General features: G+C 41.3%; 1 protein-coding gene and 1 long non-coding RNA gene across 5 annotated transcripts in view; one reads left to right on the forward strand and one right to left on the reverse strand.

Moving 5' to 3' along the window:
* NTRK2 (neurotrophic receptor tyrosine kinase 2) overlaps positions 1 to 25,077 on the forward strand; it is a 544,938-nt gene that overhangs the window by 366,481 nt on the left and 153,380 nt on the right. The gene's annotated exons all lie outside the window — the stretch shown is intronic.
* LOC117981693 (uncharacterized) overlaps positions 10,634 to 25,077 on the reverse strand; it is a 29,324-nt gene continuing 14,880 nt past the window's right edge. The window contains exons 2-3 of the long non-coding RNA XR_004673310.3: positions 21,635 to 21,736; positions 10,634 to 12,875 (exon numbers count right to left, since the gene is read on the reverse strand). This is a non-coding gene — a long non-coding RNA (uncharacterized LOC117981693). The remainder of the gene's footprint in view (positions 12,876 to 21,634; positions 21,737 to 25,077) is intronic.

Consider the following 25,077-nt stretch of genomic DNA (forward strand, 5'->3'; position numbering starts at 1 on the left):
TGTTTTATCAAGCATATGTATGTGTTCATAGCAAGATACAAGAGTTTACACACCTGTTCTGTCTTCCATCTTCCCTGGAAATCTCAAAGCTTCCTTCTCCAATTTGAAGGAGGGTTCACTTCACATAGTCTTATTTTTCCGGCAAGGTGAATATTAGAACAGTTTTCAGTTTTCACTGTGGATCAGAATCACTCGGGACAATTTGAAAGATACAGAAGCCAATGCTTTACCCTGAAAAAGTTAGTTTCTGTTATATGGTGGGCCAAGGCATAGATAGTTTCTGCACTGTCTTTAGGTGTTTCCACTGTGCAGCCACAGTAGAGAAATATTGTCCTAAGGGATAATAAGGCTCAGCTCCAGAATTCCAACCATCCAAATAAAAACACACTGGGCTGGACCTAGGACTTGACTCAGCAGAGAATGGGCCAACCAGAGAAGAGCCTAGAACTTTAGTTCAAGAATGCTACATACAGCACTAGATAAATCGGAGGAGCAGGTCATCAAGTATCCAAGGAGTTGAGCAGTGAACCACATGTTCTCTCAGGAAATAAATTTCCTGCGAAGCTCCATGGAAACCAGTTATGGTCCAGTGCTTAAGGCATTCAATCAATCAATCCTCATCGTGGAAAAAGCTGGAACTTCAGCTCTCCATTATGCCAGAAGAACAGTTGGTAGTTCTCCAGCCATCAATTCTGATGAGGCTCATCCTGCTGCTGCTTGCTATAACATGCAAGCCTTGGACCCAGCCTATGATCATGAAAACTGAGCTGGCAGGATCCAGCTGGAGTTGAAGTTTTGTCATATTGCTATTAAACCCTAGCCTCTGATCACTGCAGGGCAGGGGCCAGTACTTCCTTGATCATGCAACAGAAAAGCCAGGGTCCCACTTCAAGAGTCTAAATTCAGTCCTACCAGATTGCTGTGTGCAATCTCAGAGAGTCCTGGACAACAGTGTACACATGTACCAGCTACTAATCCTGTGCCCATGAACTTTCCCTCTAATTATGCTAGTCAATGATCAGCCCAGCACGTCTGTCATATATGCTATCTAGGCTTCTCTCCTTGCTTACATGAAGATATTGTATTTTTTACTTATTAATTTTTATTGCTGTTTCTTACATGTAGAATGTAAACTTCATTCAGGCAGATATTGCCTTTGGTTCACTGTCTAGGATGGCTCCTGACACATAGGTGGTACTCAATATTTTTGAATGAGTGAATGAATGAACAGGTGGATGAATGAATAGATGAAAATTAAGGAGCTTGAAATAGAAGGTCAAGAACCTAGGCAGGTAGTTATGATAGACTGATGTCTCTCATATGCCTAGAAATGGAGGTGTAGCCTTAGGGAAGTCATCCTAACCCTCTTAAGACTTAGATTCCTCATGTGTAAGCTACATAATAGAGGCTTTTATTTCTAGATTAAAATTAGCTAATTCGTGACTTGAAACCATAACAAAATTTATTATAAATGACTTCAAATGCTTCCACATGTAAACAGAGCCACTTTCTTTCTGACTCACTTTGGAGACAGATCCAAGACAAGGCTCCAGGAAAAGCAAGGTTACCGTGAGTCAAAATAGTAAAAGCTGGGTGTTAATTTTCAAGTGGACAATTGAGGTATCATGGTTGTTTCCCCTTAAAAAAGAATCATTGTCTTCAGAAGTAAGAGATTAAGGGTTCCTTAGGGAACACCTTCCCCCATACTTGCTGGAAATGAGGCAATGGCCAAATAAAAATGGCATAAAAATAATTATCTGGCCGGGCATGGTGGCTCACACCTGTAATCCCAGCACTTTGGGAGGCCGAGGTGGGTGGATAGCCTGGAGGTCGGGAGTTCCAGACCAGCCTGACCAACATGGTGAAACCCCATCTCTACTAAAAATACAAAATTAGCCGGGCTTGTTGGCACATGCCTCTAATCCCAGCTACTCGGGAGGCTGAGGCAGAAGAATTGGTTGAACCTGGGAGGTAGAGGTTGCGGTGAGCCGAGATCACACCATTGCACTTCAGCCTGAGCAACAAAAACGAAACTCTGTCTCAAAAAAAAATTATTATTATTATTATTATTATTATTTGACATCTTTAAGATGATTGCTACTTTGCTTAATTCAACTTAACCAGGGAACTTTTCTATATTGACTTTCAAAAAGCACTTTGCAAAATTATTTAATGCTTCCTTAGTTTGTGGACAGAATGGTTTTGGAAACAAATGTGGCCTTCCTGTTTTAGGGTTTAATAAAGGTTGAGATGTTGGGGTGTGGGGTGGAGGAGGTAAATATGGGTCAGCATGGCTTCCTTGGGTCTCCCATAGCATCACAGAATATTAGGGTTGGAAGGGTGGTGAGAGTTAATCTGTGACCACCCTTGCCTGGGTCAAGCCCTAGTGAGAGGAAATTTATTTGAATATCTCCCCTGCAACCCCAGTCCATCTGCATTTTGCAAAGCTTTCTTAGCAAGGACTTCCTGGTGCTGAACCAACATCTGTGTCCTCGGAACTACTGCCCATGGGCTCAGATCTCCTGGGAGTACACAAAATAACTCATTCATTATGACTTGGCATCCCTTTATGACTCCCTTGTGCTCTTCCTCCCTCATCCATCCCCCTACTGAAAACTCTGTATGGCTTGCCAAATACCCAAAAGAAAGGGCAAGGAACCAAGCTCTGCCTGGTAACACTAACATCCAGCCCACGATTCTTGGTTACTCTTGAATGGCATCAGCTCATTTTCCCTCACCTGTTCTCCAGGCTTCATCTCATTCTTGGCACAAGGGGAAATAACTTTTTTTCTCTTTTTTTTTTTTTTTTTTTTTTTTTTTTTTTGAGATGAAGTCTCACTCTGTCACCCAGGCTGGAGTGCAATGGTGTAATCTTGGCTCACTGCAACCTCCACCTCCAGGGCTCAAGTGATTCAAGTGATTCTCCTGCCTCAGCCTCCCAAGTAGCTGGGATTATGGGCATGCACCACCATGCCCAGCTAATTTTTGTATTTTCAGTAGAGACGGGGTTTCACCATGCTGACCAGGCTGGTCTTGAACTCCCGACCTCAGGTGATCCACCCACCTCGGCCTCCCAAAGTGCTGGGATTACAGGCAGGAGCTACTGCACCCAGCTGGGAAAATAACTTTTTAAGGGATCAAAGAGGTTAAAAGTCAGGTGTGTCTCCTTTTTCTTCTCTGGGAAAAAAATAATCTCTCAGTGGTGTCAACACAACGAATAGGGCTCCTCACAGCCTTTGTATTTGAGGTCCATCTAAAATCTTCCTGGGTGCTGTGAAGAACCAGTAAAATGAGGGAGTCTGGGTGATCCACGTGATAGCGAGCTTTGCCATCCCTAATGAGGGAGAAAAAAAAATCGGTGAAAGGCATTGCTTATTTGCTTGCTCAGCCAAGGGTTGGGTGGGAGGGTGGTGTTTGTTAACTTAAAGATAGCCTTAATTTTATTTGTTTTTTCCTAAGGAACATCTGCTTATGCAATGATTAGGCACTGACATTCATTAACACAGGAAGTAAAATGTCTGAGGTTTGTGTCACCAGGAGTGTTCAACAACAAAATAAGACAGACACTCGTGGGAGTGATTTGAGTGCATTTTTCACACTGTGCAAAGGTTCACTCTAGAAGAATGTGTAGTATTCAGAGGATGCAGCCATTGAGAATGCGGTTTTCTGCAGCAATAGGTCATTTTCCCTAGAACTGTGGGCACGGGATGGATGATGTGGATGATGAGGGACATTGACCATGTGCATGCGCCATGTGAATGAATGCCTAATGAGGACTGGCGGCAGCAACATCTCAAAAAATACTTTCTGAATAAATGAATAAATTTCTCAGGCACACAGTGAAAAGAATGCAGTACATTCTGTGCACTCTTTCTACATTCCAGGGTGCATTTACATATATTATGGTATTTTCTTTCCTAACCTTCCTATGAGGACTAGAGCAACCCCCACTCCCCGCCCCACCCCACACCCAACCCCCAGCTTCCGCTTTTTACAAATAAGTATCTGGTCCTTGTCCTGTGAGTTAGTGTTGGAACTAAGGTGAATTTCTTAATCCTTGATAGAATTCCAGGACACTCAGCCATTTGGCCAGTGACTTTAAGGAAAACACTCTCAATTCTTAGTTCTCATTTGTGATATCAGAATACAGCATCAATATATCCTGAACGCCCTGCCCCCTTCCACCCTCCTCCCTTGGTTAAAAAGAAAAAAAGTGATGCTATCAAAGATCAGATTTTTGAGCATGTTAAGTATTGTAGGACAAGTGCGACAAAAAGGAAAATAATATAATTTAAAAGTCAGTTATTCCATTTCCCAATCTCCTCTTCTAGACTTCCAGCAATAGGCATTTGAGTAGATATTTGAAAAAGTGTAAAACGCGGCAGTCAATTGAATTTTTCCTGTTAATGAAATGAGAGAATCGAACGCCTCCACAAAGAAGTGATATGTCATTGTCCCTTGGCTCTGAGGAGAAGGTGGAACTAGACTTCAGACTCCTAGAACGCAGGAGATGTGGAGCGCACCGTGGAGATGTACTAGCTCAAACCTGTCAGGTTACACATGAGGAAGCTGAGGCAGAGAAGGCTCATGAAAAGTGATGTAATCCTCTGAGGCAGGGCTGAGTCTCACCCCCAGGTTTCCTAACTTCCAGAGCCCTTACAGCTGTGGGCTCCAATTGTCGATTTCACTGGCTCCCTGCAGCTGAAGCAGCCTTTTTCATCACTGGGGCCTTTGTGTGTGTGCGTGTCCACAGGCATGCCCTATTTTCTCATCTACCCCTCTCCCACAAGACAGAGTTCGACACCTATAACCAAGCACCATAAAGCTGTGCATTAACATTTCAGTACCTACAAAATAAAATTAAAGGCTTTCTCTTAGCCTTGTTGTGTCTCAACAGTAAGGATGAAAAACCAAACTACATTGCTCCCCAAATTGTAGTTGTCCCCAGCAATTTCTAGATTTCACTTAAGAGATCAGTCCCAAAGAACAAGCAGAGGATGAAAAGGAATCTGGGAAAGCTGTCAGCAGCTCCCCACTCTATCCCCCATGTGGGTCCCCACCCCCTCCTCAGCTTCAGCCTTGGCTTTTGGAGTCCGCTGCCCTCTTGGGACACAGTCCGCCCTCCATCATCCTACCTACTGGCTCCGCATCCCTCTCACGTCTTTTTAAAGAGGTATTTTGGGAAGCAGCACACGCACATCCAGACACCAATTACTCAATCTCCCAGCAAGTATGGAGATGATGGAAGTATAGCCCTGTGATCTCCTAGCAACAGCGTGGGGGAGGCTGCAGCGCGAGCTGGTTGCCCAGCACCACCCTGCGTAGAAGGCATTTGCGCATTTCACTTTTGTTGTCTTTGACGGCCATTTCTAAAACGGGCTGGCTGTGTATTCTTGGGGGGATTTTAGGCACTTAAGTTATTCTTTTAAAAGATCTCTGCTGACATCCACAGGTCCTATAATTAACATCTCAAGCCTTCACAGGCCGGAAGTGTTCAGGAAGTGGTCCGTCACCCCTAAAAATACAGAGCCCCCTCTAGGTCCTCCTCCGGCAGTTTATTAGGGATTTGTCCGGACTGTCCCCTCCTTCCTCCACCCTGCCTTCTCTCGCCTTTACACATATTCAGCCCAGATGTAGACACTCAAGCACTCTTTGTTGGTTTTTTTTTCCTCCTATTTGTGAACTCTGCCCTCTAAAAAAAATCAAGAAGATTACAGTCACTGGACATCTTAGTTTGCTTTTTAGCCTAAAAAGACTCCCTGGCTATAGCATAACTCCACACCTGTTGTCCCACTGCCTCCCTAATCTCCAGCTCTGCTCCCCATGCCCACCTCCCACAGCAAATGTGTCACTGACAAGAGGAATGTTTGACAAACTAGAGTAAGAATTGATTAAATGAGGGAGGGAGGTGAGAGCTAGCATGATAGCTAACTCCCCTCACTGGAAGTACTCAGAATCCCAGGGGAGATGGCTGTTGAGTGCAAAGGCAGTCCTTTTTGTAGTTTATAGCAGAGGGATGGATATTTGGGGAAAGAGAAATAGAGGATCAGAGAGAAATGTGGGATTTCCATTATCAATAAAAGAAAACTAAAGGGCGAGAGACTTGAGGACAGCTGCATCTGCTCTAAATCCAAGACTCACATCTGTTATTGCTGACCCAGGGGCCCCTCAACTTTGGGAACCCTTGAGAGGCTCAAGCCTTCTGGCTCAGGCTGGAGGGTAAGGGAGAGCAAATGGAAACAAAAGGACTGAAATGCTGCTCTTGAGGAAAGGGCGGAGTGCCAAGGATCAGGAGGGAGGACTGAGTGCTTTGTTGCAGGAGCACTGATTGGAACAAACAGGAGAGGGCACTAAACCTACTCTAAGTTAACAACCATCTCTCAGATGTTGGGTGTAAGAAATGATGTCTGAGATAAGAAAACCTGACTCTAAAATAATCTTCCAAATTTTATTTCAGCCAAGTAATAGGCTGTTTCTTCAATAAACAAGGAAATCTTCTGTTTTCTCTTCTGCCTGTCTGTGCCCTGGTTTGCTCTTCCTTGGGCCAAAAAGTTTACAAGATGATGTTATTTCCAACAGCCTCCTCTGTGGGACTCATGGTCCATAAAGCCTTGCCAGCCTTTTCCCTTCTAGTCCTTCTGAGGAGACTCCTGGTAGGTGCTGACCATCTTGCTTCTCAATGGAATTCAAGCATGAACAGTTTGGGTGATGAAGACATAAGCTAGGACTAAAACTCTACTGGAAAAGGAGAACAGCAATTCTCACCCTGGCTCCAAATTGCAGGACAAGGTCTGTGGTGGACCCTACAGCCACCTGTGAGCACATGAACTCCTGTTTGCTCCTTGGACTGATTCAGGGACTAAAATAAGCCTGGGCTAAGAGGCTTAAGGATTTCAAAAAGGAGGATGAATGTTGGGGGAGAGATGAAAAAGGCAGAGTAGTGCCTGGTCACTGCTTTTGCTTAATAGTACTCTTTAGTGAGAAATTGGGTAGAGGTGATAAATCTGTTTCTAAGCAAAACTCTAAAGAAATTGCCACGGGGAAAGGAATTTTGGTCTTACAGGCTTCCTTCTATTATTCTCAGTCGCTATACACATGGACTATAGAAAGCCCACATAGCTTAGATGTCTACTCCCATTGGGAACACAGGGATCTGCTAATTCTACAGAGAAGGGTGGATTGGTCAGAACCCCTCTCTAGCTCCCCTGGGCACCAACTTTAATAGGAGCACAAGGTTAGAGCTCAAGGACCCTCCTTGTTTATATCAAGTTTATAAACATGGATCCAAGTTTATAGTTGGGAAAGAGACAGTTTTGGGAAGCCTCTCAGCTAGGTTAAAGAGAAAGCCAGGGTTATTTCTCAAGTCTATGGACTAAAGATCAGACATCTAAAGTTACTCTGGCTCCCTGAAGGCTGAAAACCAGCTCATGCTCTCTGCTTAAAGCTGTGAGCTTGACCTAAAGGCCAAAATGGAACAAAAGACTGAGCCACAGATGTTGATGAGGGTATCTAAGAGACTGTGAAAATAGAATTTCTTTCACCCTTTTCCTCAGGACTAGTTCCATGTCCAGTAAATCTTGTGAATGACCACTTATTCTTCCCAACTTCGTGGAGAAATATACCCAGGAGTAAAGCATGATCTCCAAATTGTTACTTCTGAGCCTACTGAGGTTGATGATTTTATCGCTTATCTGAAGTTCTGCATGTTCAAGTTCTGCTCTGACACAGGCCTTTGTCAGGAGCCCAGTTACCATGGCAGTGCCTCCAAAATAGAACAAGCCCAACACACATCCATAGAGGGTACAATAAATAGAATAAGTACTACTTACAATGCATTATTTGGCTTCTACTGGGTAGTAATTTGTGCAGAGTTGAAAATAACTACAGCTCCCCCCCTTCATTTAATTAAAGGAAAACAATTCCACAAATCGGAAATGTGCAGTGTTTATATCAGAGTGGAACTCGAGTTGCTGCATGATCAAGAGGCCAGGATCATGGGTAAATTTACTATGGAAACGTTAATGTATTAAAGCTATTGACGTTCAGAGACTAACTCCAAAGCACTCTTTCTTACAACCCACCTTATACTGTGATTTGATTTGAGGCACCAGCTAAGTATTAATGAAGAATAGCACCTAAGAAATGTAACAACATTTTTTCCCACTAGTAGAATGAGCATTTCTCTCTTTTTGCCCAGGGCCATCCTGGTTTACCTCTATTGTCCCATGATACCCTCAAGTGGCATGCTTTGGATCAAAAATTACATAGGCATCCTAAATCTAAGTAACCCCAGGGTTTAGAAGGCTGGTGGGGGACTGCAGTAAAAAAAAAAAAAATGTCTAAAATTCCCTCTGAGAGAGAAGATACTCATGTTTATGGTAGATATTTCAATGAATATTATATAGTTTGGGCTGTTTCTAGGTAAATCCATATCTCAGGGCCTCCGGTCTCTCATGTTCTCCCTGAGAGGACCTCCACCTTACACAGAGCAAACAGCCTGACTCAGAGGAGAATACACTGCCTTTGGAATCAGACAGGTCTGGGGTCCAGAAACAACTTTGCCTCTTACTCTGTGAAAGTCTGTTAGCCTTGATCTTATACCTTACATGCATAAAAATGAGGCTAACATTCTACTTTAACTGGCTTGCTGTGAAAACTGAATGATGTTGTGTGTAGGTATAAGTGCCTAACACAATGTCTGGTCTCTAGTGAGAAGTGGTTATTCGTGTCTGTTTTTTGTTTTGTTTTGTTTATTTTCCTACAACAGCTGTGGCTAGCATGGTAGACTGAACACACATGACCTCTGGGATCAGTCAGAACTATAAATGATCAATCCCTGGACAAGTTAATTAACCTCTGATGCTCCCCACCTCAAATCTTAAAAAGTAGACATCATCCAAAACATCTCACAAGGTGTAGTGGGGAATGACAGCAATGACAAATGTAAGTCACCTAGCATGGATCCTGCCACTTAGTAGACAGTTGTCACATTTAGGCTCCCTGGGAAGCAGACACCGGGATGGAGAACAGAATGTAGGATGTTTATTAAGGAGTGCCACTGAGATCAATACTTGTATAAGGAAAGAAAGGGAAGCAGGATTGGTCAAAAAATGAATTAAACTGTGATATAGGCCTAAGGACAGTCTCAACCTTCCCCCAAAGGGAGCTCTGGCACAATTATGGCTTTCCAGACTTCTCCAAGTTTCGCCAAGACAGCTAGGCCTTTAGATTCCCACATTTATTAGTAACTGGATGGAAGCTGCCCTAGGAAGATGCATGAACTTGAACAAAGTGGCTTTCTGTAGCTGAAGCAGCCTGTGAAGGTGCTGACAGCTGTAGGCTGTCTGCTACACTTCCAGGAGCCAAATTGACAATTCCTACAATGAAGAAGTATTTGGAGGGCATAGCTCTGTGTCCACCACAATCCACTCCTCTCACTACTTAGAGCTACTGCCTTGTATATATACAGAGAATAGCTTGACATAATTCCAGTAGGCTTCTCTTCCTGAGAAAAACCTGGAAGAGAAAGATTTGTTGGTCAGATTACAGTCCCTGCCACTGCAGGTGGTCTTAGTGACAAATGCACGATTGCCTTCCTTCTCCACTATCTTTTCTAGACTTCCTTCCCTCCAGTTTACCACCTCTGCTGTTTTTTTTTTTCTTTTTCTTCTTCTTTTCTTTTTTTTTTGTTTTCGTTTTTTTTTGTTTGTTTGTTTGACTGAGTCTGATTCACTCTGTCACCCAGGCTGGAGTGCAGTGGCACAATCTCGGCTCACTGCAGCCTCCGCCACCCGGTTCAAGTGATTCTCCTGTCTCAGCCTCCTCAGTAGCTGGAATTACAGGCACTCACCACCACACCCCACTAATCTTTGTATTTTTAGTAGAGACAAGGTTTCACTATGTCGGCCAGGCTGGTCTTGAAGTCCTGGCCTCAAGTGATCCTCCTGCATCGGCCTCCCAATATGCTGTTAATTTACAGGCATGAACCACTGTGCCTGGCCATCAGCTGGTTTTAATAGTTTACCTGGTGCAGTGACCTAGACCCACATCCCAGAGCTCCTGGTCACCATGCCCATCTCAGGATGCACTTGTTTATTTACCATCAAAATTGGTCAAGGAAGTATCAGAAAGCAACCAATAGATCAACTGGGTGCTAAACAAATTCTTCTCTGCCCCATTGTATAAGAGCAACACATCTCCTCCTGAGGATCATGACGCTAACTCCTCTCAAAGGAGATTATTCTCTAGCTCTAAGACTTACTGTTGTTTTTCCTGTTGAGTTTTGGACTAATATGGGGCCCATTAATCCTTTTTTCTTGCCTATTTCCCCCTTTTTGGAATGTGAATATCTGTCCTATGCATGTTCCATCATTGTATTTTGGAAGTAGATAACTTGTTTAATTTCACAGGCTCACAGCTGGAGAGGAATTTGCCTTAGGATGAACTGTGCCTTGAGTCCCACCTGTATCTGTTTATTATAAATTAACCAGTCTATGGTATTCTGTTGTAGCAGCACAAAACTGACTAAGACAATAAGTTTAGTGTCTCTTCAGGGATGGGTATGCTCTGAAGGGCATTAGCATGTATCAGTTATCAAGTTATTGCCTTTTGGTTTCAAATCCATTCTTTTTAAAATAAACTTTTATTTTAGAGAAGCTTTAGATGTACAGAATGATTGTGAAAGAAGTACAGAGAATTCCCATATACCCCTCACTCACTTTTCCCTATTATTAACATCTTACATTAGTATAGTACATTTGTCACAATCAATGAATCAATACTAATACATTATTATTAACTAAAGTCCATACTTTCTTCAGACTTCACTGGTTTTTTGCTAATGTCCTTTTCTGTTCTAGGATCCTCTCCAGAATATCACATTGCATTTCATAGTCATGTCTCCTTAGGCTGTTTTTGTTGTGACAGTTACTCAGACTTTCCTTGTTTTTGCTGACTTTGACCGTTTTGAGGAGTCCTTGTGCATTATTGTGTATAATGTTCCTCAACTGGGGTTTGTCTGAAGTTTGTATCATGCTTAAACTAAGATAATGTGCCATGAGGAGGAAGACCACAGGGATAAAGAGTCACTCTCGTCACGTATTTTAAAGGGTACATTCTAGTAACATGAACTTAACACTGTTGACGTTAGCTTTGATGACCTGGCTTGAAGTGGATATTTGCCAGGTTTCTCTACTGTTAATTACTCTTTTTTATTCTTCTCTTTTCATGTTCTGCCTCCTTGAGGGTGCAGTGCTAACATAAATTATTTAGAATTCTTCTGCATGGGAGATTTGACTCTTCTATATATTAATGTATTTAATCATTTATTTATATCAGTATGAACTCATGGATATTTATTTTATACTTTGGGTAATAATCCAATAGTATTTGATTTATTTTGCCATTCATAGCATTCTAGCTCTGGCCATTTGGAGCTCTTTCATTTGGCATCTGGATCCCTTTGACATACCCCCATCATTGTGGAGTTCCTTTGTTTGAGCACTTTCTGCCTTTCAGGTACTATGCATGCTCTAGGCCTAGAATTAACCATCTTTTCAAAAAGGCTTGCTTCCTTTTGTTGGAGAATGGTGTTAGAAACCATGATCTGAGTGCTAGGTGTACTTGCAGCAATCTGAGTCATTGTTTCTCGGTCCTCTTAGCTAACAGAACAAGGAAATACATGTGTGTATATTAACTGGTATATATACATGTATCTATAAATATCTCTGTATCTATAACCATCTGCTTCTACATTAAGCCAAACATGAGTTCATACTGATGTCTCCAACTCTAATATGTTGCCACAAGGAACATTCCAGCTTTCTCCCTTTGCTTATCTGTAACCTCTCTAACTACAACAGGGAAAAATCGGGCTCCCATCATCCATTCACTTGATTGTTCTACTCCAGCATTCATATATAATGGTTTCAGAACTGTTAACCCATATACTAATGGAAAACAATTTCATCAACTAGAGTACAAATCTTTTCTTTAATTTTTATTTTTTAAATATATTTTTAATTTCAATAGCTTTGGGGATACAAGTGGATTTTGGTTACATAGATGAATATGCACATTGTACATTGTGCCCAATATGTAATTTTTTATCACTTAGCTTGCTCCCATCCTCCCCCTTTCTGAGTATCCAAAGTTTATTATACCACCAACTACAGTAAAATTCCTATAGATAGTACATTTTGCCTTTAGTCTTATAGATACCACTCATTTCCAAAGTGACTTAGATTCCATTCTTCTTTATCCTGTTTGTGATAGTAGAGTTGGACCCTATACCTTTTTTTTTTCAGCTGACATGATATTAAGCTTTTTCAGTAGAGAGTACTAGAAGGACACTGGAGGGATGCTGAAAGAGAAGGGCTTCTCTTCCTGGTTCTGGTGTGCTCTTCCCTACTTGCTCCTATCACATCATGGCAGCCAGCAGCATGTGGAATGTCCAGTGATGCTCACCCTTCCATCAAGTTCAGCCAACAGGGCCAGGCTCATGGGCACTCCAGTGAGATAACACAGGACCCCACTCTCAGAAAGGGCCTCGGGCTTGGTTCAATGCTCTGTGGAATTCAATGCTGTCTTGAAATCCTTAATCATTTTATAATTTTGTACCTAGGCCTTATAAGTAAAGTTTAATGGGGCAATAGAGCATGCATTGAGCAGAGGACATAACCAGATGATAGTAAACATGTGGTCTCAGGTCTGCAGGTACAGCAGACAGTGGTAGCTTGAGTGCTAAGCAGTTGGCCTGGCCATCAGGTACACACAGGCATACATGGGCAGTCTGGAACTCTGCAGACCGCAAGAGCATGGCCTTTGCTGGGACAGCAGCAACAGCAGCAGAAACAGCAGAGGTAACAGCTGCAGCCCTGAAAGAGAAGGAAGACTCCTCATAGATGCAATGCTGGGACCTGTGTTGAGAGGCCAGTTTGCCCACCAACCCCAGAGCCTATCATTGTGGCATCAGCATAAATATTAACTCTCTGGCCTGAGCACCAAGAGAGGAATTTTATATGGTCAGCCAATAAACTTTTTCTTCAATTCATTTTTTAGTTAATAAAAGCATTAACATGGACATTTCCATAAAGCAATTGAGCAGTTACTCGAATTCTTTAAAGAGTTTGGAATGTCTGGTTTTGAAACCTACTGCAAGATTGAAAAGCAAATACCAACAGCCTTGAAAATAGAAATTAAATTTAAAGATTAGTGCATTCAATGGGAGCCCAGTATTTCCATGTGAACTTTCCAATGAACCAATTGTCAACAATAAAGGCAATTTTTAAATTGATGTCTTCTCGTCATCAGAGATACAGCAATAGAATACATAACAGGCATTTTGAATTATATGCAAATCATGAAGTTATTTTTGGTTTCTTATACAAACTCCAGAAATTACAGGAAATGTCAGAGGAAGCATTAAAATCCCATTACATAAATTTACATTTAACACTAAGATAAACAAATATTATTTATGTAAGGAGTTAAATCTTTTTAGGAAAAGATTTAGAATTATGCTTGAGATGTACTAAAGTTTATATTATAAAATAATGCCAGGAATTTATCTTGATTTTGTCACAACCTATAACATACTCTTAACAGCTCCATTAACAGTTGCAACAGCAGAAAGATCTTTCTGAAAATTAAAAAATTATTTATTAATTTACTTTGCTAAATGCAATTGACATTACACTCAATTATAACATTAAAAATAAATTTGATAAGTTTGTATAGATTTGCAGAAAAAGGAGTCAGGAAAATCTCATGATCAATCATGATATAACATTAATAAAGTATTATTTATTGTATTACATAAAATTATGACACCAAGAATATTAATTTTTACAATTTGTAAGTTTGCTCTTTGGGTAGATTCTTCATGTTTACTGGAGCTCAGTAGCAAGCCAGGAGTGGATGCTCTTGGTCTAGAATTTGAGTGTTTGTGTTGTGATTCTTCCACTGGGATTTGCCATAAATTCCACATGGATTTTTTTTTTTTTTTTTTGTCACCCAGGCTGGAGTGTAATGGCACAATCTTGGCTCACTGCAACCTCCGCCTCCCAGGTTCAAGAGATTCTCCTGCCTCAGCCTCCTGAGTAGCTGGGATTATAGGTGCCTGCCACTGTGCCCAGCTAAATTTTGTATTTTTAGTAGAGATGGGGTTTCACTGTGTTGGCTAGGCTGGTATCGAACTCCTGACCTCAAGTGATCCACCTGTCTTGGCCTCCCAAAGTGCTGGGATTACAGGCAGGAGGCACTGCACTGGCCTCCACATGGCCTTTCTTCCCAGAACTTTACCTGTAATACCACAGGGTCTCTCAGGATTTATGACCCAAATATCAGGGCTGTTTGCACTGCACCACCGAGCTTCCGCAAAGTCCTTTCCTGATATGGGTATTTGAAATTGACAGGCCTTCAGGTTACCCAGAGCAGCAGTAGACCCTAGGGTAGCCCCAATATTTGCACTCTGTTTAATCTTTTCCGCTTCAGTGTGATCAGGACCTATGACTTGCCTCTAAAACCAATAGATTACAGAAAATGTGGTGAGATGTAATTTCTTATCATTCATCTTTGATTTTTTTTATTTTTTATTTTTTTGAGACAGAATTTCACTCTTGTTGCCCAGGCTAGAGTGCAATGGCACGATCTCAGCTCATCGCAACCTCCGCCTCCCAGATTCAAGCAATTCTCCTGCCTCAGCCTCCCCAGTAGCTGGGATTACAGGTGACTGCCACCATGCAAATTTTTTGTATTTTTAGTAGAGACGGGGTTTCACTATCTTGGCCAGGCTGGTCTTGAACTCCTGACCTCATGATCCACCTGCCTTAGTCTCCGAAAGTGCTGGGATTATAGGCGTGAGCCACTGTGCCTGGCCCATCTTTGATATTTTTAATGATGCAGACTGAGTTGTATCCTTACTGATGTTTCATCTATTTTACCCGATGAGTATGCTGTGTTTTGTTAATCATCTCCCGAACTTTCTACAGGTAAGGGCTTACTGGCTTCTGATGGCTAACATGCCCACTTTTCCTTTATTATTTTGGGGTCCTATCATCTCCAAGGCTATTCATGAGCCTAATTCTGTTATGGTGTTCACTACTGTCAGCTCTGGCTCCCAGAGGACAACCACTACTAAGACTAGTGCATCCCTCTCTCCAGTGTATGGTTTGGGAGTTTGCCGATCTTTGGAATTGGGCTATTGTGGAGAATAAGCCCTAAGCCTGGTTCTTACTGTTCTCTGTCTTTCCTCCACTCACAGGACATTAGAATTTCTTAGTAAAACAGCAAGGAGGTTCTATGGTTTTCATATGAAGTATTCAGTTGGAAATTAGTACTCTCAGCCTCTCCTTATCTTTTTCCAGAGTTTTAGTTTAGCAATAGCCACCAAGGTACATTGTCTTATATTTGATACTTTCCCCCAAATTTCTATCTGTCTCTCTTTTTTTTTTTTTTTCTTTGAGATGGAGTTTCGTTCTTGTTGCCCAGGTTGGAGTGCAGTGGTACAATCTCGGCTCACTGCAACCTCCACCTCCCAGGTTCAAGCAATTCTCCAGCCTCAGCCTCCCGAGTAGTTGGGATTACGGGTACACACCACCACACTGGGCTAATTTTTCTATTTTTAGTAGAGATGGGATTTATCCATGTTGGCCAGGCTCATCTCAAACTCCTGACCTCAAGTGATCCACCTGCCTTGGCCTCCCAAAGTGCTGGGATTACAGGCATGAACCACAGCACCTGACCCCCACATTTCTCAAAGTCCTCATAGAGCTTATCAGATAACATCATCCACAACCACATTCATCATCAGTAAACTTTTTAACAATTTTCTGGCCATGTTGCGCCAGGAGTTGTGTGGACTCCTACTGTGACTAGTTGTGGCCTTCATTGTTAGTAAGAAGAGAATGACCCAGCTCTAAACCCCCTAGCACCTGCTTTCCCACACCATGCTTGTCACCAGCTATTATAGAGATCAGCATGCAGGCTATTTACAAGGACGTGTTTGGGGCCAACGGCTGGGGAAGGGAAGATAAAGAAGCAATTTGGTCAGAGGGTGAGGTCAAGCTACCTACAGGCCCCGAAAGAGTCTCAGCCAACCCAACAGAAACTTGAAGCTGTGGTGGCTTTTCATGGTTGCCTTGAGTTGGCCTGAGTTTGTCAGGCTTTTATATTGCCACCAATTTTATATTAGTCAGACATGAATGTGGACCACCACAGGCAGAGATATGACTTTGGGTGACCTCAGATGAGGACCACCTACATGAAGGTACTGCCAGATATCTGTCCTCAGTGTTCCCAGCAAGTAGGGCAAGAATTCTTTCATTGAAAGGATACTTGTGTTACATAACACAATATCCATCACAGTAATTAGTGAATTTCATTTCTCTCCTTCTGTCATCTGAAAAACCAGATATAGTAAGAGAAATATACACAGCTCCTACTTGACATACTGGAAATTCTGGGCAGTGGAGAAAGATAGACTATTATAATGAAAACGTGCAGAATCCAGGATCAGCCTCATGTATAGGTAAATTAGGTAATGTCTTCTATGTTTTGAGTGATTCAGAAAAGCTTTATGCCTTAAAATCTCTATTCTACTTAGTTTTAATCTATTTCCATTGTCCTCTCTTCCCATATATATATTTTTTCTTTCTTTCTTTCTTTCTTTTTTTTTGAGACGGAGTCTCTCTCAGTCACCCAGGCTAGAGTGCAGTCTCGTGATCTCAGCTCACTGCAAGCTCCGCCTCCCGGGTTCACGCCATTCTCCTGCCTCAGCCTCCCGGGTAGCTGGGACTACAGGCGCCTGCCACCACGCCCGGCTAATTTTTTTGTATTTTTAGTAGAGATGTGGTTTCACCGTGTTAGCCAGGATGGTCTCGATCTCCTGACCTCGTGATCCGCCAGTCTCGGCTTCCCATAGTGCTGGGATTACAGGCGTGAGCCACCGCGCCCGGCCCTCTCTTCCCATATTCTAAGAAAAAAAAGTAGTTATAAAACTTAGTACATGTAGTAATCAAAGGCAAAGTGTCCCAGCAAAGTTCTTGATGCTGAAGACCATTTTCCCCAGGAAAGGAAGCCTAAAAGCTAAAATAATAGCCAGATTAGGATGCTTACAATCTGTTTTAGAAATATCCTCAAAGAAAACCTAAAGGGATAAGACAATTAAAGTGCCCCCCTGCACACAGGTTGAGGTTGGGTGGTGGGTGGGGGTCAGGATTTTGTCTCCTGAACCAAGAAATGTGAGTATGCACAGAATGTAGACTCTGAGGTATCCCTCCTGCATGCGTGTTCACATCCAGAGGGACTGTGGCACCAGCTAGTGAAGATATGGACACTGCCCACCTTCGAAGGAGATGGGGAGACATTGGGAAGAAGTGAATTTGTTCCAGCTCACTGCTGCTGCAAAAATATGCCCAGCTCTTATGAGTTACTGTGTTTATTTTGTGTGTCCTGCTCCAATTTCATTATGATTTTTGTTTTTCTCATTATCTGTCTAAAATTCTGTGATTTGAGGCAGACATTCAGCCTCTGAGAGATAGAGGTTTGCTCTTAAGAGAGGGAGGTCCCCAAGACTTTGATTCCCTGTTTGTTTATTTTCCTCGGGTGGGCAGATATGAAAAATACCTGCCACCATGAGTCAGAAGTTAGAGCCAGGACAGCAGGTCAGATGGCAGAAACACAGACAGAGGGAGGAGAGTGTGAGGTATGTAAAGTTATAGTCCCTTTTTCTGTTTACTCTTTTTATAAATTTCAACCTTTTAACACTTAAACTTTCCCCAGCATTCTTATTTCTGTGACTAACTCTTTACTTGCCCTTAGTTTACTCATACATATGGTAAATGACTGCTGAAGGTCGACCAGATGTTTGACTTCACTTAGTCTCTCTTTGGGAAAACAATTGAATGAAATCCCAGCTACTCATTCTCCTGCAGGCAGGGGTATGCAGTGATCTCTTCTGAAAATGAAAAGATGAACATGCTTATTATGTGGCTGGAGGCTCTGGGAGCATAAAGACGCTTTCTGCTCCACTATGTTGAGAACATAAGGAATTAATTGTACACCTTGCTGAGGGGTAAAAAGGCACATTGTGTATTCCAAGTATCAAGATCCTTCTTTTAGGATTAGAATATGTAGTTGACATGGAGAAAATACTTTCAAGATGTTGTGGAAAAAAATAATCCTCAAGACTCCAGCTCTTTACAACCTGATATTATTCATCACCTGCATAGTTTCATATCTCTGTAGGGTAGGAGTGTTTATTGTTTCTCAGAGACCATAACCCAGATATCCCTTCCAATCCATAATCAAACATGAGTTCTCCTGAAAGATACAGAAATAACGCAGGGGAGAAGACATGCGAACTCTTCCCAAGAGTTTCAAAACACTTCCAGATATGAGAGCATTCTAGAACAATTTCCTCCTTGGGGATTTCCAGGCTTCTATCAGAAGGACAGGCACATGGCTTTGCATTTCATATTCACACTGGATCCCAGTGTGAGTCAAGCACATAGCCTGGCCTTCTCTGCCGGTGTGTGCAGAGGCATTCAGACAAACCATGGGGAAGGACCATGTAGAGGAATGGACGGGACATCTGCAGTCACAGTGGGTTCCTACCCCTGCCTGACTCTTACCTAGTTGTGTGCTCTCTCTGAGCCTCAGTTTCCTCCTTTGTAAAATGGGGTTGGCAATTCCAAATGGCTATTCTGATCATTAAATGAGAATAATGGTGACAAATTCCCTGCACAACAGAGACATTTAATAAATACATGAGTAGTTAGATCCATAAGGGCAGCACTCTTGTTGATCCTCAGCACTTTCCTCAGTGGCTGGTATAGAGTAGATGCTCAAAAATATATGTGGGATAAATGATTCATATTAATTCTTTCCAATTTCCCATCGCAGTCACTCTATGAACTAGGTAAGTGCCCCATTTCCTGTCAAAGAAGGACTGCACTGACCTATCAGGAGAAGCTATAGTGGAGCCTCAGTTTCTAGATTTATGTATTCTTATTCCATTTGTGGAAATATAAATGGACACAATCACTTTGTAGAACAATTTGGAAAACAAGTCTAGCAAAGTTGAACATGTGCATACACCTTGAGCCTCAGCACTTCCATTTCTAGGGAAATATACAAAGAATGTACAAAGTATATACAAACTATACAAAGTATGTACAAAGAATACACCTTTGTATATAAAGCTACGTTTACAAAAATATTCATGTTAGTAATAGCAAACACTGAAAAAACAACCTACATATGAAGTAACTGGAGAATATACATATTCTGAATATTCTCAATGTGATATTTTACAAAAGAAAATTAATAAAAAAGAACTTTAGATGCCAGCATGTATTATTCTCATGTGAATAATTTTGAGCAAAAAATTCATTTATAAAAGAATATACATATGGTTGTACACATATAGTTTAAAATATGCATAACAGTCATATATTGCTTAGGGATACAAACATAAATAATTGAAGTCTGAAAAATGCAAGGAAGAATGAGCACTATATTCAGAATCATGGTTGCCTCTGAGATGAGGAAGGGGGGTAATTAGGCAAGAAGATGCAGGGAAGTCTAACAGAGGGAAGCCTTGGTAACATGTGGTGTGTTAGGAAGGTGGTGGGAAACACAAAGGTATTTATGTGGATTTTATTTAATATATATTAAAAAATAAAAAATACATGTATGAAAAGAATCTTCTCATCCTTTCTCCTCTGCTAAGAGTTAGAGGAATCCTACAGAGTTTGCCCACCTCTCCATTCTAAAGATAGATAACCCAAGGCCCAAAGGACTGAATAATTCACTTAAAGCTACACTGTCAGATAGTGAAAGAACTGAGATTAGAATCCAGATTTTCCAGGTCCTGGGCCAGAGGTTTTCACACTGCTCTTTTAAACTGCATTTGGTCCAGTTCCCTTTTCCTCCTTATAGGAAGGAAACTGAACATAGGTGTGAGCAGAGGCATCAGAAAGTTTCAGGCATCACAGGTGAACCACACAGGAGGCACAGAGAAAGGATTCCCTGAAGCCAGGCAGACAGAATGTTTTTGAGTCATTGTTTAAGCAGTTTCTCTAAAGCCTCCACTTTTCTTGCCTTAGAAAGATTGTGGGGTATTCCTAGAAAAGATCATGTGGACTTGCTTAAATTTTTACCCCTGATCTCTGGAAAACTAGGACCAAAAATGCTAAATCTGGGTTTCACCATCAAAACATTCAGACTTCTGGGGACTTTTAAGTTTATGTCCTCAAAACTCTCAAAGTAGGAGAATTCACAGTTAAAGGTTTCAGTTTCAGGAGTTCATGAAAATAGCAACATGTGGCAGAAAGTTTGTGAATAAACAAATGAAGCCCCCACGTGTAACTCTCATGTACAAAATGTAAGAAAAAAATGGCACTCAAAGTAAAAGAAATATCAATACCACTTTACATATCTTATTAAATACTCATATATACTCGACAATGAATTTCCACCCTACACTTTTAAATTCTTCCTCCCACTAAGTTTCAAGCAGATCAGGTCAATTCCGTTGCTTTGTTACTGATGACAAGTTCACAGGGCTATTTGTGGCTACTCCTCCTTTTGTATGTGACAAGGTCTTGCTGGTTTTTTAACCCAACATTTTGAATGCACACTTTTCTGTCCTATGTTTACTCTAGAGAGACAGTTACTTGGCTGCTTGAGATACCAAAAGTTGGGAGATCCCCTATTGTGTCAATCCTCCCTCTATCTAGGGGACTTTCTGAACCTACTTCCCGAATCCATGAGGTATATAGATGTGGCTCTGTCATGGCCACACTGTTCCACAGCTCAGGGCACCTTCTTGACCCAGCTCCATACTCCTAATCCTCCCTTAACCACAAAGAGGATTCAGCCCAAGGCCGGGTCACCTGACTCCATTTTCCCACATTTCTCCTCATACTCTTGCTAAAAATTTCTACATCATTTCGACGTGGTCTTTCTGAAAGCCTTTATGTCACTTTGCTATTTCCTCCTTTAACAAGTATTCCCAAGTGGATCAATGCCCACTTGGAGTTTCTTCAGAAAACTTCTCTAGAAAAGATACATTTCTGTTAGAATTTTGCTCAAGAAAATTTTACAGGTGGGGCCTATTTACTGGGTCTACTTCTCAGTCCACAGCATGTCTACCAAGCCACATAAATATGACCACACCTTCAAGGGCCACCATATGCCTGTGGATGGAACAATGGATGAGGGAGCTCTGGCATTGTTTTTCAACCTCAAGTAGAATTCATACCTTTCCCCCTTCTTGTTCTTTTTAAGCTGGGGGTCGTGCTAGTTGCACCTTGTTTCTTTGCTACAATACGTTGATGTGTCTTGCTTCCTTTCAACATTTGTATAGATCTTTGAGGAGAAGAGCATGTCATGTTGTAAGAGAGGATGAGGCAGAACTTGTGAATCTGAGTGAAGCCCACCAGGTTGCACAGGGAGGTGGGCAGCATGGGAGGGCAGGACCTCTGGTGCCATGGGCAGTACTTATGGTTGAGAGACATCAATGCCTTTCCAAGAAGGGAAAGCAAGATGAGGGAAACGCATTCAGATCTGCTCTCTTTGCATTTCCACATGCACAACTCTGACCCCAATGGTGGAGCAAGGCCAGGCTTACCTGGAGCAAGGCCTAGATGATGGCCATTGGATGGAACTTCACGTCCACCAGAGGCCTCAACCATCATTTTGATGTCATCCCTGGACAAAGTTATACAGAGTCCTAAAGAAGCACAAGGGAGATTGAAAGGAGACACTCATCATACAACTCTGATCTTAAATTTTGTTCTCAGACTTCATATTTCTTTCTGTGATAAATCAATACTTTCGATAAATTATTAAAAGTTTTTCTGAATAGCATAATTGCCTGATCACATTATAACTTCTATTTATGAATTAAATATGTAAAATACACCTCCATTTTTAAAATCCCGTTTTTTCCTATTTCTTCATTATTAAATATACCTTAGATATATACAGTTTACATGTTTCAAACATACTTAAATTTTATTGAAATATACCTGTATTCTAAACATGAGTCCTGGCAGATGTGCCCTGGTTTCTTTCTCGCTGTCAGAATGGCTGAACATGCAGAAGGACAGGCGAGAGGCAACTGGGTATTCTGGGTTCTACCTTTTAGTTTTGAATTTTTCTTCCAAGAGGTTAAAATATAAGATTGCAGAACTCACAAAAATGAGTCAGTGGTGGTGATTCTTTGGTTTTCTGAACATAATCACATTTACTTCATTTGCTTTTTAACAGCAATAAAGAAGACACAACATAAATCATAAAAGTTGGCCTGGGCCTTGCTGGCAGAAAACACAGAACCTAAGAAAAATGGTCCATCACAAATAAGAAAAACACCAAAGACCAAACAGCAGCACTGGAAAAAAAGAAAGGGGCAGGGGAAGGAAGGAGGGGGAGAGGAAAGAAGGAAGGAAGGAGGGAACGAAGGGAGGGAGGAGTTCTTGCATTGCCTTGAACATGACCGACTCTCCTGTTTGCTAGAGGCATAAACTTGCCTTGATTCTAGGTGAGAGCCTTGCCAGACATCACCTTAGGAAGAGGATGAGGAGGAGGAAAGTTAAATTTTAAATTCACCGTTTAGCGACCCCAAAGAGACTGTGCTAAACTTGGGAGGGCAAGTGCCTCATTCACAGGAAGCAACTGGGGTATCGAAAAATCCATTAATTGGCAAGTTTAAGTTCCTTGCTCTCTGGAGGTTTAAGGATTCAGAAGTATTGAATTGTTCAATTGCTTACAGGAATTATGCATACCTCAGTAACAATACTTAAAAGTTCACCCTTGGCCAGATATGGTGGCTCATGCCTGTAATCTCAGCACTTTGGGAAGCCAAAAGCAGAGGGATCAAGTAAGACCAGGAGTTCAAGACCAGCCTGGGCAACATTAGTGAGACCGTCGTCTCTTTAAAAAAAAAAATCAAAAAATGAATTGAGCACAGTGGTGCATGCCTATAGTTCTAGCTACTTGGGAGGCTGAGGCAAGAGGATCACTTGAGTCCGGAAGTTCGAGGTTGCAGTAAGGAGCTATGATTGTACTACTGCACTCTAGCCTGGGCAACAGAGCAAAACCCTGTCCTTCTCTATTATTATTATTAAAATAATAATAATAATAATAATAATAAAACATTTACCCTATTTCATGCTTACATGCAGACCCGTTTTAGCTTTTGCCTTGTAAAAATGGGATTCTACCCATACACCTTTCTCTCCATGTTGCCCTAAAGAATCTGCCCAATAACCAGTTCTTGTCACTTCCATCACTTGCCTTATGTTGGTGTGAAGGAAATCAGATGTCACTAATAGGAGGGAGGGGTCCCAGGCACCTCTAAAATGAATAACAAGGTCCTTCCAGAAGGAGAATATTCCTGTAGAAATTCTAGTTATTGTTGCAATTAACCCAGTGAATGAGGATTTGTTTATTGAATGCAGCACAGGGCAACTGCATGATGAATTGTCAGGAAAGACGTCCAAACTTCTTTAACTTTCATTGTTTGCACTGAAACATGGAATTAATATGGCTGATTTGAAGGGGAGGAGACATCTCGGAGGGTCACTGCAAAGTATTAAGGATATGAATTATGGAGTATTTTAAAGGAATGAAATCTTGTGACATTTAAGTTCTGAAATTTACCAGAAATAAAATATCTACAAGGAGATCTGATGGTCCTGCCTATAGAGAAAATGTGAGTGAATAAATGAGTGAGCCAGTGAATGAAATTCACTGGATTCTCGGGGTGAGGAAAACAAAGAGCTAGTGACATGAAAGATTATTTGGGTTTTTAAGGGCATGATGTATTAAATACTATTAAATTGCATAGCAAAAAAATCACATTTTTAATTCCCTTCATACATTTTGATTCCCTAAGGAGGAAGGCTCAATGCACAGCTATTGATTCACACTTTGCTAACCTTTGCCAATCACCCTTAAAAATATGTAAAGAAAGAGAAGATAATTCTTCAGCCTGGAGCCATCAATAGACAACATCTAGCCAGAAATTAATAACTTGTACTGTTTCATTTGAATTAATGTTTACTGATAGCTTTTATTTATGAACTGACTCTTATTTTCATTTACCTGGTGACATAAAGTTTCCTCTGGAAATATATTTATTTATCGAAAAATGAGAGTAGATATAAAGCAAAGTATTCCTGAAGCAGTACATGTGATTCAAGATATGGTGAAACTCCAAGCATGTTATGTGAATGACAGATGTTTGGGAAGCACTGAGTTAACACATAAATTGTTCATATACCACAGTTCTTTAAATATTTGTTGCTTAAAGTAGGTCAAACATGTCCCTTGTTTACACTATTACTTGCTTAGCATGTTAGTTTCTTCATAGATGCTGTAAAAAATCATTTCTTCCAATGCAGAGACATTTTTGCACTTTCCCAATTATTTGAGCCAAATTTAATGAGATTTCATAGTAAAAGAATCCTAATGTGGAATATTAGCTTCACAAAAAGTAATGGTCCCTCAGGAAATCAGGAAATTGTTTTATGACTAACAAATTTAGGCTAGGGTAGTTGTTTGGAAAGCTCATGGGATCTTCTAATATCCAGGGCAATTGATGGAGAATAAAGACAATTGTGTTTACATTCCAATCCTCTCTTTAATCAATTTTTCTCTTTCTATAGCTTTGTCTGCCTTTTCAAAATGGGAACAGAAGGAAAAAAAAGGTGGCTTAATGTGAAGGTGGTGTGGGGAGGGGGTTGGAAAGTAGGTAAATGGGCTGAATTAAAAGTAATGAAAAAAAATAAAAACAGAACCTTGACAGGGGAAGCATTTTATAGATGATTCATTCCAAAAGATAGCAAAAAACACATCCTTTGGAAATTGGCAGATGTGACTTCAATTGCTGGCTTTGCCACCTACCAGCCATGAGCCTCAATTTTCTCATTAGTGTATAGTATAATGGCGTGATTAAATCTTGCTCATTGGAAAAAAGCACAAGTGGGAAAGAGAGGGTAGGGGAATAAGTCAGGAAACAGCTTTGGGGGGGTTGATTGAAAAAGTATTCCTCTTCCTAAAAGAATTTGG

This window comes from Pan paniscus, chromosome 11, assembly GCF_029289425.2.
Source record: "Pan paniscus chromosome 11, NHGRI_mPanPan1-v2.0_pri, whole genome shotgun sequence".
Classification (NCBI taxonomy): domain Eukaryota; kingdom Metazoa; phylum Chordata; class Mammalia; order Primates; family Hominidae; genus Pan; species Pan paniscus.